This window comes from Miniopterus natalensis, chromosome X (genome assembly GCF_054644295.1).
Source record: "Miniopterus natalensis isolate mMinNat1 chromosome X, mMinNat1.hap1, whole genome shotgun sequence".
Lineage (NCBI taxonomy): Eukaryota > Metazoa > Chordata > Mammalia > Chiroptera > Miniopteridae > Miniopterus > Miniopterus natalensis.
This window is the reverse complement of record NC_142103.1, coordinates 94,707,115-94,720,086: the sequence shown is the minus strand read 5'-3', so window position 1 is coordinate 94,720,086 and position 12,972 is coordinate 94,707,115. Positions and strand designations below refer to the sequence as shown.

General features: G+C 40.8%; 1 pseudogene; it reads left to right on the top strand.

Moving 5' to 3' along the window:
• The first annotated feature begins 2,539 nt into the window (after window positions 1–2,539).
• The window catches only part of LOC107543206 (inactive peptidyl-prolyl cis-trans isomerase FKBP6 pseudogene), a 57,500-nt pseudogene continuing 47,067 nt past the window's right edge, over window positions 2,540–12,972 (top strand).

The following is a 12,972-nucleotide window of genomic DNA, read 5'->3' as shown; positions in this document are numbered from 1 at the left end:
TTCAGACCAGCTTCCTCTGTGGATCCATAAATATTGTTTTAAAAGAATCCATCTTCCTACCTATCTAGTAATCATTGGGCCTATGTTCAGTGTGTTTTGGCTAAGGAGTATGATTCTGCATATGAAGCTGCATCCAGGCTGTTACAGAGCTCCTGCTTGGTTCTGAGTCATTGCTAAATACTGGGCAAGTCAATTAATGTCCCAAGATTTCTCTGGCCCATGTGTAGATTAAGTTGAATTAGATGCACCCTCTCTCCTCGAAATTTGGTTATAATGTGAGACCTGCTAGAGTCAGGCCTTACATTAAAAAATGCCCCTAGCCCTGCCCAGGTGTATGAGTTCAATTATAGACCCAATTCTGGTTTGATACTCCAAACATCAACAAACAGTATGTAGTTACTTAGTACTTAGTACTTAGATACTCCAAACAGTACTTAATTTTAAGTCTCCATGTGACTCTCCTCCCCAGCTGCATGCAGTACAGACCAAGAGCCAGATAACTATTACTCTTGGACCAGTTGTAAGAAGACTGACCAACCTTTGAGTCATTGTGGAAGGGATCACATGCCTGAGTAGCAGCCTATGTCTGGGTATCACAATAACCAACCCTTATATTCGGACAGTGTTTTGAGCTCTCTCAAGTATTTCACACATATTTTCTCATTTTACCCAGAATAGAATGAGGGTAATGATGAAGATGGTCTGCAAGCACATTTTCAAGAAACACGAGCTGAAGTTTTCCTCAGGGATGAGATTGCATTTATGTTGTTCTTCCTGAATTTCATTAGCTTCTCACTCCCAACTTGAAAGAAGACTGTGAAAGGCAATGAAGACATTGAGACTGTGGCAGCAAATGCTGAATATAAAGCAGGAAACATGGAAGTCTTGCCTTTGAATTTAAAGAAAATAATGGTCTTGGCACTCTAATCGTAGAGTTTGATATTGAGGCAACCTGCCGATTGTCAAAACCAGGGAAATTGCATGAATCTGAAACTTGAGGCCAGAACTGCCTGAAAAGATAGATCCAAGGATGTGGCCAGGTTGCTGAGATTGATTGTTCAAATTTCGCAGGAGTAACTTAATTTTTTTGTTCCCATGTTCTTCAATAACGAAATCTCCGAAACACTAAAAGACTATCAAGCCTTGAAACAGATGGAAAGTCAGATGCACCTTGCATTTTCCTGCAGACAGAGCTCCCGAATACCCCGGGAAAGAGGCAGAGAATGATGTGTTCCTGGGAGCATTGTAGGTTTGTCCGTCTCAAACTGCTAGGATCTGGCTTGCCTGACAATGGCAAGGTCAACTATTACACTTAAAAAAAAATTGTTCCATGATTTTTGTTATAAATATTGTTATAAAAAGAAAAGGAATACATATGTATAATGCATATGTCTGTTTTTTTCCTTCCCCTTAAAGAGGTGGTATTGTGGGTTTTGGATTTGACTTTTTTTTTCAACCTGTTTCTACCAGGGTTGTTGGAAGTTTGGAAAGCCTTCTGGATCTCCTTGGCTACCACAGTGGTAAAGCCGTTAAAAGTGAGCTCTAGGCTGAGTCTGCCTGGGGTAGTAAAAGCACAATTTATTTGCATAGTTGCATAACCCATGGACAGAGACAATAGTGTGGTGGAGGCCTGAGGTGGGGAGTGGGTGAGGGGTGGAAGGGGTCAATGGGGACAAAAGGGGACATCTGAAATATTTTGAACAATAAAAAAAAGTTGGGTGAAAAGAAAACACCTAGAGGGAAGGAATCATTTTATTGTATGTATGTGTACAATGGAAACATCACTAAGAAACTCGGTTTTCATCCTAAAGTCTCCCTATTTGAGAACCAGATGGACGAAAGTATACACCGTTATTACAGTGCATCGTTATTACAGCGTGGTCGTCAGCATCACCTGGAAGCTTGTAAAAATGCAGATCCTTAGCCTTACTCCAGACCTGCGGAATCAGAAACTCTGCGGGGGGAGCCCAGCAATCTGTTTTAACAAGTCCTCTAGGAGATTCTGATGCACGCTCGAGTTTGGGAACTACTGATGTTTGCCAGCAGAGTGGGTCTCACTGTTGTCTGACCACTGGAATCACCTCCAGGATTTTCATTGAATTGGTTTGGGGTATGTCCTGACCATTGTTTCAAAACCTTCCCAGTGATACTTTTTTAAACTAAATTTATTGGAGTGATATTGGTTAATAAGATTATATAGGCTTCAACTGTAGATTTCTATGACACATGAAATGTGTATTGCATTGTGTGCCCACCACCCAAAGTCAAATCATCTTCCGTCACCATGTATTTGGGCCCTTTTACCCTTTACTACCCCCTAACCCCCTTCCCTCTGGCAACCACCATACTGTTGTTTGTCTCTGAGTTTCAGTTTTATATCCCACATATGAGTGAAATCACATGGCTCTTACCTTTTTCTGACTGACTTATTTTGCTTAAACAAGACAGGTAGTAAGTGTTGGAGAGGTCGTGGAGCAAAGGGAACCCTCATCAACCTACTCTCTTATATGGGACCATTTTCAAAAAAGGAAAGGAGGAGATGGCGCTGACAAAAGAACACAGCAACGTGGGTGTTTGGCGAAAGGCAGGTAAGGTGAGTTACCCGTACAGAACGCTTTCTGCTCTATCTACAGGCACCTGGCAGTCTCCAGGACCTTTCGAGCGATGATTAATTCTCCAGGTAAGAACATTCTTCTTTTTGTGAGGAATGATCTTGCTTTTGTGGTTTTCACACTTCAAAGTTTCTGTCAAAAAGTTTCCTGTGGGAATCTGATGATGAAATATATAAAGGAAATAGCATAACAATTTTGAAAAAGTTCCTTGGCAACTCAGGAATATCGGTGAGAAACCATCTGCATTGCGCTTGTTCTCTGGTACCTTAAATGACAAAGTTACACTTTAAGCCTGCATTTATTTTATTTCATTGACTCTTACAGCTATCAGCTGTTCAAGTGTGCATACATTTTGGGGGGCATCCTATACAACTCAAAAGTCTGGTGGGGGTTTTGATCATGTGGATAACTACTCAGACCATTTTCCTCCTTGGTTTTGGCCAACTGGAAATATGCTTCAACTTGGAGTGTCCCTCTGAACTGGACTGACTTTGGCAGGGAGGGCACAGCAGCCATCTCTGTGAGCGCATCTACCACGTCCTGTGGGCAGACAGAACTCACCATCAGCTCGAAAAGAAGAAGCCAGCAAGGCGGGAGTCTGCACGGCCCGAGCCTCCTTCCCTCCTCTCTCATATGAGGGAGGGGCGGGTTGAAGAGAAACTCAGTTCCTTCCATAATGGTCCCTCCCGGGGAGAAGGGAGAAACCTGGAGGCGTGAGGTCATACGTTCCTATTCCTCAGCACACATGAAGCCTTCTTAATATTTTTATGCTTTAAATAATTGAAAGTAAGTATTATTTGACCTGTAAACCATCTTTTTCTCTTTTTAAAAAATTAACACCCCCAAGTTTATGCATCTGTTCTATATGTGAGGTTTCCAGGCTCTTCACCATTCTTGTGTGTCCTCGTGTGGACATTAATCTCTTTGTTACTGTTCTTCCTAGGGTGTGATGTTTAGAAGTGGAGGCGTTTTTTAAAAATTTCTTTATTTTTAGACACCTTTGAGTGGTTGGTCTTTTGTGATCTTTTTTAATCTTTCCTTAACCCAGTGGCATAAAGATAGCTCTTATGTTTTCTTTGAAATGTTTTCAGGTACTGCATATCACATTTGAGCCCTTACATTACATGGAGTTGGTTTTTTTAATCAAGGAAGGAATCCAATTTTATTTTCTTCCATATGGATAACCAGTTGTTCAAGAGTCCAACCTTTCCCCCAATTTCTAATGACCCTTCAGTCATGTACCAAGTTTTTGCTTAGGGATGAGTCTGTTTTTAGGCTTCCTGTTTCATTACTGGGGTCAACTGGTGTATTCCTTTGCCGAAACGACAACATTTTAATTGCTATAATTTATTAAAAGTTTTGATATTGATAGGAGTTTCCATTCCTTGTTTTTCTTCAAAAGCATGTTGGTTTTATTTGGTTTGATGTTCTTCAATATAAATCTTAGAATTGGCTTGTTAAATACTTTTTAAAAACTTGTTAAGATTTTTATTATCATTTAATTGAATCTGTAGATGAATTTGGTGAGAAGAGAGAGCCTTATGAAATACTACTCTTATGTATGAATATATTTCCCCATTTATTTAACTTGTTATTAATATTTTCTAATAGTTTTATCTTATAATTTTCTCAGTGAGTATCTGAAACAACTTTTGTTCGATTTATTCCTGTGTCTCAAATTCTTTCTTTGCTATTTTAAGTGGTATCTTTTGAAAACCTATACTTGCTGCTCATTACTAGTGCATTGTAGTGTGGTTACAATCTTGCTAAACTCTCTTAAGACTAATTATTTGTAGATTATTTTAGTTTTTCTACATAGACACTCATAGCATTTCCCAGGTTTATTTCTTCCTTTTGAGTTATTACAACTTTTATTTATTTTTCTTGTCTAATTGTCTGACTAAGGCATCCAGGAAAATATTGAATAGATGTGATGATAAGAAGCATTCTTTTCTTTATTGTCCCCAGTCTCAAAGGGGATTTTATTTTATTTTATTTTTAAGCTTTCACAGGGTGCTGTTTGCCATAGGTTTTTTCTTTTATGGCTTTTAGAGGAATCCAGCAGTTGCTACCAGCTTCCTGTTGCTGGGACCTCTATGTGGCCATTTCCATCACAGGTTGCTCTAACTTTTTGAGGCATGAGACACTTGCAAGTCTCCTGTGTCTTCTAATTACGCGAAACATACTCAAGCACTCTTGGCGGAACCATGGAAGTCCTTCAGATTAGACTTGAAGTGAAAGGTGGCACCACCTCAGTCCTGCCCCACGAGGTGGGAAGTCACAACTTGGCAACAGCTTTCTTAGATGAAACATCTCCACTGAATCTTGCTCCATTTCCACATTCTGACTTTTCTTTAAATTCTTGATCTGATTGGCGTATCCAAGGTCATTGGGCTGGTTCTTAAGTATTCCTTTGTAAATTAAGTACTTGGGAGCTTCAGTTACCCACTTACCTTGGTATCTATTTCCTTATTGGTGTCTCAATTAAAAATGAGTTGGGAAGAGTCCAGCTGAACAACCAGTTATGCTTGTATATTTAGCTTAATGAAGGCTAAGATTCAGTAATAGTTTCCCTGTTACTGAAGAACATGAAGACTGGATAAAAAAGCTGTGGGGCATTCACACCATGGAACACTACACAGCTGTAAAGAAGAAGGATCTCTTACCCTTTGGGACAGTATGGAGGGACCTGGAGAGTATTATGCTAAGTGAACTAAGCCAGGCAGAGAAAGACAAACATCACATGATCTCACTCATATGTGGAATGTAATAAACAAAATAAACCGACAAACAAAATAGATCTGGACACATGGAAGCATGCAACAGATTGACGAATCTCAGAGGGAAGGGGGTGAAGGGAAGAGATTAACCAAAGTACTTATATGCATGTATGCATAACCCGTGGACACAGATAATAGTGCAGTGAAAGCCTGGGGAGGAGGCAGGAGTGGGATGGAGGTCAATGGGGGGGAAGGGGGCATCCGTAACACTTTCAACAATAAAGATACATTTTAAAAAAAGAATATGAAGACTTTGGAAAGCTTTAACTTTCCTTACCTAACTATCCTTTCACTATTCACTATTTTAATTATATCTTGTTTTCAATATCACAAACAAGAAGCGACTTTTGCTTTATATGTACAGTATTTGTTTGCAGTTACTCACAGTTTTCCATAGCCTTGGCTCACCATTTCTTACTGCTCCTCACACCTGCTTTCTGTGACCATCTTCCCACATCATAACGTATATCCTTTAGAATTTCTTTATTGAAAGTCTGTTGCTAGCATACCCAGTGTTTGTCTTGAGTATCATGTTTCCCATGAGCCAAATCAACTGTAGCCCAAGACTGCCATTGGTGAGGGTAAAGGAGAGCAATTCATGCCCCAGTTTCTAGCTCCCATTGCTCTAAGTGTGACCCCCAAGGTGTTAGCTCTCGTACAACCTGGTTGTGCCTAGTGAGGTGACTGGGTGATACTAGCAGGTAGCTTCAGGAGGGAGGGAAGAGGTGCAGTGATGATGTATGAAGTGAGGCACTGCCAGGCTGCTCCTACCTTCAGGAGCATAGATTTCAATTGGTTGGAATCTATGAAAATCTGGTGGTCACAGTGGCAGCCTGTGCAAGAGGATATGAAATGGTGCAAAACAGTGGCCTACTTCACTCTGTTTTGTGACTTATTTCCTCCATCCCCCCTTTCCTCTCTTCCCCCTTACCTCCCCCTCTCTCTTCCTCACTTCCTCCCTCTCTTTTGTGGAAAGTACCATTTATAGAAACCATATCTGTAAGAATTCTTTGAAACCTGGGTTTCATGTGCTTTTCTCCAGAAAGAACTCTTTACTTCTGTGATATTTCTGGAGCTCTGAAAGTAAATCTCTGCCTGTGTTTTTTGCAGTTCTTGGAAGTTGTGTTATTTCTAGATCCAATTTTGCACGAGTAGCAGCTTGCAGTTATACATTCTCGAGAGAGACCCTGCCACCAAAGAAAGAAACTAAGAAAGACAAAATGACTTCGTTATAACTCTATGTGAGCTGGAATTTTCCATCTTTTCACAGTGAGTACAGCTCCTGAGGGACCACACATTATAAAGGAATCCCCTACCCAACTTCTCGCTTTGCTTGGGCCCAGTCATTGTTCCTTTAAAACAGAAAACTAGGCAGGCAAAGCTCTAGAGATAACCTCAGGGCAGCTTCTGGCATTAGCATTTTGTTCTGTCTGGATTCTTTCTTTTGTTTCTTTTTGACCAGTGAAGACTTCCTTCATTTTCTTGCCAGCTCATCTACCCATCCACTGATTCTATGTATCTGGCTGGGTACTTGGCAGTCTACCATCTATTGGAGATGCGTGTGTGTGTGTGTGTGTGTGTGTGTGTGTGTGTCTGTCTGTCTGTCTGTCTGTCTGTCTAAAATTTTCCAGCCTCTTTAGGTATTCTGTACCAAGAGTATTTTCCACAATATTATCTGTTCTGCTAAACCAAGGTCAAATTGCTATTGAATTCTAAGTTAACCATTAAAGAGTTAGTTATCCCTACTCCCGCTGATTACTCCCAGGACTTCCCTATAGAGACATAAGTGAAAAGAAACAAGTAATTCAGCAATATAAAAGAAATGCAGCATTATAAAATATAAATAGCATTACAGATGTAATATAGCATATACAATTCTAAAGCACAAGAGCTAGGAAGAAAAAATTATTAAAATGGCAATCATTGGTACACCATAATTTCAACTCCCCTATTGCTGGACATATCAATATTTCCTATTTTCCTTTGTAAATAACAGAGAAACAAATATCTTTATACAGAAGTTTTCTCTTTATTATGGTATCTTTTTGTATATATTCCCAGGGATGGGACTACTAAGTCAAAGAATATGATTTCTTTAAGCTTCTTGATGTGTTACCCACCATTCTTCCCAGCAGTGTATGAGAGATCTGCTTCACTGTCCCCTCACCAACTTTGGTATTATTATGTAAAAAAAAGTTTCGTTAATTCGAAAATTTTAAAAAAATCAAATCTTGCTTTAATTTATAATTTGATAAAGTTGAGTGTTTTCCATATTTTTATGGTGGGGGATGGATTTGACCTTGAAAGACAAGAGAGACTCAGGTGGGCTTAGAAGAGACAATTGGTAATTGTAGGTAAAAATAATTGCATTTAAAAAGCTTTTAAAATGACTGTTTTGTAGCTAGATTAGTTATTTTCCTCAAAGACGCTTTTGTATCCTCCATTTTTTTTCTTCCCAAGAATGGGAGAATTGTTATATGCTGTCTCATTTACATTTCAAATATACTGTAAACAAGACTTTATAGCAGTTAAATCTTTATCCGCTATAATATTTCTATTTAAAATATTTCTGTTCAATTTTATCCCTTGTGTGTTGAATAAGGTGGCTTATAGTCATGGCATGTGATGGATTCTACATAGCTTAACTATGAAAGATGATGAAACGTAAATTTTCATAAATTGTTACCAATTAAACTGTGTAAATGAATCTTTTCCTGCAGTTTTTGTTGCTGACTTCATTGTTTTCAATTTTTTCACTATCTCTCTGTCTACTTATGGTGATGGTACCACTCAGAGTGTGTTGATAAAATCAATATTTGTCTCTCTTTGTCACTACCTTTTGAGATGCCTTGGAGATATACTCTTGCCCCAGAAATTAAACGAACATGTCTACTGAGACACCTGTCATATTATTCCTCTGTCCCCAGGCTTGCAAACTTTAATTTTTAAGCTCTCTGGGGAAGTAGTTTATTTAGTCTGAATCTTAGCCATCAAAGTCAGCCAGCTATTTTTTATCCTAAGGTATAATCCTTCCTTATTCAGTTTCATGAACTTGCTTTGAATTAGAAAACAGATTCTTTGGTCAGAGGTATTCATGTGAGAAGATTCTCTAGAACCTACACACAGCATTAGCTTCACTGTCTCCTAAGGGAGATGGACATTTTTGTTTCTCCCATTGGTCACAGAACCAGTTTACTAATGGAAGTACTGTGGCACTGGAAGGTTCAGAATTTATAGATCAGGGGAATGGTTTTATGAACAGTGTGTCCATCTGCTGCACAGAGTATTTACATCCTTACAAAACACATTTTAATACGTATAACTAAGCATCCCAGGTTCTTCATTTACTTTTATTTTCTGCCCACCTATGAATACAGACATTTTGAATTACTATCTTGGCTAAACATGCCTGTTTTCCCCCCCTCAGTACAAAACAACTGTTTAGTTCCAAAGGCCGATAGCATCCACATAGTGTTAGAAAAAAGGATTTTCCCAACCCAAAGAGCTGTTTTTTGTACCGTGGTAAATTAATTCAACTATTCTGGGTCTTGGTTTCCACACCAGTAAGATGGAAGTTTCGATGAATAATGTTTAATTCTGAGCCCCGGTGAGCCATGCCGTTCACCCCGCACTTTACCCGTGACACAGCTGATGGCACAACTTCCGCAGACCCAGGACAAGCACATGGCGTTCTCAGCTTTAGTTCCAGGCTTTGGGGACTCATTTCTTATGTACTTAATTCTCACAGAAACGGAATGACTTTAATCCATCTCATTTAAGCAGGGTGATAGAGGAGAGATGGTGAGATGACGAGGTGAGTGATGCCAGGCAGAGAAATTATCATGAAGAAAGGTCTAAAATCAGGGAAGATGTTAGCTTATCTGAAGAACTAAAGAAAACCAGTGTGACTAGAGTATAGACAGCGAGGGAGACAGGGATGGGGCCAGAGACGTCCAGGAGCCTCGTCGTATGTGACTTGTCATCATGTTAATTAGTCTGGATACTTTTCAAAGTGGGATGAGAAGCCATTTAAAAGTTTCAAGTAGGAAAGTGTCATGGTCTGGTATTTGCTTTATCAGGGCTTTATGTCCAGCATTTATTCTCTAGCATATGTCGAAGTCTGGCTCATAATAGGCCCTCAAATATTTCAAGAATGAATAAAAAAATAAAACCCGTGTTATTTCTGATTTGGAGAATAGATCAGAAGCACGGGGGCGGGGAGCTGCTAGGGAGCTACAGCAGTCCACCAGCCAAAGGGGTCTCAGCCTGCGGTGGGCACATTAGAGACGGAAAGAAGCAGATATATTTGAGAAACGTCCTGTAGGCAGAATCCTCAGGACTTGGTCCGAGTGTGGGAGGTGTTGAGGATGACTCCAAGGTTTCTGGCTTAAGCAATTTGGTGATTAGAAGTATCATTTACTGAAATAGAAAAGAAAGGATGGGCATATTTTGGAAAAGACCAAGAACTTGAACTTGAACATGATACATTTGGAATGCCTGGGAGAAGCGATCCAGCTTGAAGTATCAGGTTATCAATTGGATGTATCAAACTGGTGGTTAGAAAGCAGATGTTGGTTAGAGATGTACACATGGGCATTGTCTGCAAATAGATATTTTAAAATAAACTGTAAGCAAATACTTAGAAAAGAGAAGCAAAAACTAGGCAATTAGAGTTCTGATAGAGAAGGAAGGGCCAGCAAAGGAGGTAGAAGAGCAGTGTCCAATGAGTGAGCAGGCAAAATCAGAAAAGAAGGCATCGTGGAAGCCAATAAAATAACATTTTAGGACAGAGAAGTTGTTAGTGTAGAATTCTCCAGAGAGGACTCAGTGATGACAGTCAGTGTCAAGCTAGGATTCAGTGTATTAGATTGAGTCATTTGAAATTGCTATTTTTGTAGTTAAAAAGTCAAACATTGGTAATATTGTATGATTCAGTGTAATACATAATTTACTGGAAAGAGATATATTTCAGGGCAACATCTCTTCTATTAACTGCAGAACATCTGTAACTACAATTATACACCCTCCCAACTTCTTTTTGTCCGTTCATTTGCCTAAGTTCTCACAGTAAATTTTTATTTACTTGGCTTTTATTCTAAAGCTTGGGGAAGCCATTGAAGGATTATAGAGAGCAGTAGATCTGATTAGGTTTTGTTTCGTTTGACTGTAAATTAGTAGACCCACAGCTCTTTGCACAGCATGCTGTTCATAGTAGGGATTCAGTACTATACCAGAGAGGTTCTTTCCTCAACACGCAGCACAAATCCCCGTCTGAAAGTACTTCCCTTAATATCTTTAAATATTATAGATGTTTAAGTCTCACCATACAATTTGTATGATATCTTCAGTTTATCTGTCATTGCTTTTGTTATCCAAACCATGGCTTCTGCTATTTCAGTCTAGAAATGTTCTGAGTTAAAGAGTCAATAATGGTTTACTTTGATGTCAACACAAACCCTGGACCAGGAGTTTGGAATCCTGGCGTCTGTTTGCAGCATCATGAGCAAGTTCACGTTATCTCTGAATGCTTAAGTTTCTTATGTTTTTTCCTATTTTTATTATTTTTAAAATAACTGGGTTAAACTGGATTTATTTTAGTTTTATTTTAGCTATAACATTTATGCTTCTATTCATGATTTAATATTCAGACAGAATATGACAGATCTGCTCATTTGTTTTGTCTTATGGAAATTGGGATCTGAGGTCGATGTTGACATGTATTTTTGTCCCTCAAGATATTTTTTAATGTGAGCCAAAGTTCTCAAATTGGGAGATCTCACATAAAATTGTAGATTTCTAGTTTTCCTTAAAAAAATTTCAAGTTCTTTAGCTGCATGAGGCTGGCATTCTTTCTTCTTTGTTTAAAAGTAACCAAAGAACTTATATGTATACATATATGCATAACCCATGGCCACAGACAATAGTGTGGGGAAGGCCTGGGGGTGGGGGTGGGGGTGGGGTGAGGTGGAGGGGGTCAGTGTGGAAAAAAGGGACATCTGTAATTCTTTCAACAATAAGGATAAATTTTAAAAAGAAACAATGTATTTTTCAATGAATTTTAGAGAAGGGAAAGGAGAAAGAGAAACATCAATGTGAGAGGTAAACATCTATCAGTTGCCCCCCCCACATGCCCCGACTGGAGATCGAACTCACAACCTGGGTATGTGCCCTGACCGGGAATCCAGCCCACGACCTTTTGGTGTGTGGGAAGACGCCCAAGCAGCTGAGCCACCCGGCCAGGCGGGGCTGGCGGTCTCAGGGCGGCAGGAGGCTGGAGGTGAGCAGCAGCTTCCCTCGCAGAGGCAGCTCGCCCCGGTTCCTCCCTTGCGGGGCTGCTGTGCGGCGCCCTGCACACCTCCCGCGTCGCGCCCCAGTCCTCGGAGCTCTTTCAGTTGGACCGACATAGGGGGGCCCAGGCTGGAAACACCAGCGATGAAACCTCAGTGTGATGTGACCCTGCGCAGGCGTGCAGCTCAGTTTCTCATTTATTTTTCTTAGACTTCCGAGAGTGTAAAGCACAGTTGGTCGAAGCATTGTTCAAAAATAGATAAGCAAACAGGGCGAGCAGGCCTTTGCCGTGTTGGTCCGCGGTTTTCACAAATACCCCTGAGAGGTGCTTCTCAGCCCTGGCTACCCGTTAGAGTCATCTGGGGAGTGTTCGAAAACACGCCTATGTCCCCAGTTTCACCCCAGGGAAATGACATCAGAATCTCTGGGGTAGAGGCCCAGGCATCAGGGTGTGAAAACACCAGACAAACCGCAACAGGCGCTCCGGGTGCGGCCGCTGTCAAAGCTGCGGACCCAGCGCCAGTCCGTCCTTCCCCGGAGAGCTCCTCAGGAGGCCTGGGCAGCCATTCGTCGCCCGTTTAAAACCTCCGCGCAGTCACTAAAACCGCGCCTAAGGACAGCCTCCCTCCGCAGGAGCTGGGCTGTCCGTCTGTCGGGGTCCCACCACCCCTGGTAGCATCCGCGAGGGGCGCCTCCAGCCCAGCTCACTGAGCCATCCTGCCCTCCCTGTGTTTGCGCGCATGTGCGGGTGGGGTCAGGGTGGGAAGAGGCGGAAACTGGGGAGAGACAAGAGGAGGAGAGATGGGGTGCTGGTGTCCCTCCAATCTACATGTCAATCTGTCTATTAGGGGGAAATGTGGTTTCTATAGCTTAGAGTTTAAGATGATTGATGAAAGACCGAAAACTAAACTGGTAGTAAAATAAAGATGAGATCATAAATCAAGAGGAAGCTGCTTCCAGGTGAAGTGGGCTTTTTCCCTTCCCAGTATCCCCATTTGGGCTGCTTTGATCTGGAAAGTCTGAGAAACGACTGCCCCTAGAGTACTGTTAAAGAGCGAAAAGACTAGGGAAAATTTCATAATGCCAAAGGAATTATCGTTTCCAAGGTCTCTATAGGTAAGTTATTTTTTTTTTTAATGACCCAGAATAAACGGGGAGAAGATGTGCTTTAGACAATAGCTACTCAATGACTTTCCCCTTGTCTGCCTTCCCAACGCCGGAACAATAGGCTTTGAATCGGAGCCTGAGATGGAATTGAAAAATTGCAGACTTAGGGTTTATGATGAACACAG